Consider the following 308-nt stretch of genomic DNA (forward strand, 5'->3'; position numbering starts at 1 on the left):
AGTTTCTCTCCTCCTGCGCCTCTCCGGCTTCGTGCCGCCCTCCCCGCCCGCTCCCTCCTCCCCGCCGCAGGAGGAGCCCCCCGCGGAGAGGGGGAAGGAAAAGGACCCCACAGAGGCGAGAGCGAGCGAAGAGGAGGAGGAGGAGAAGGGAACAACCTACCATCTTCCACTCCCCGCTTAGCTTAAAGAAAGTGAGAGGAGGAGAGAGAGAGAGGCGCCCAGAAGAGGGGGACAGGGAGGCCCAGAGGAGCGGCGGCGCCGGCACCCTCCCCCTATGAAGAAGAGTCCTCCCCCTCACAGAGAGGTCC

The sequence above is a fragment of the Corvus brachyrhynchos genome, unplaced genomic scaffold, assembly GCF_000691975.1.
Source record: "Corvus brachyrhynchos isolate BGI_N302 unplaced genomic scaffold, ASM69197v1 scaffold115, whole genome shotgun sequence".
NCBI classification, from domain to species: domain Eukaryota; kingdom Metazoa; phylum Chordata; class Aves; order Passeriformes; family Corvidae; genus Corvus; species Corvus brachyrhynchos.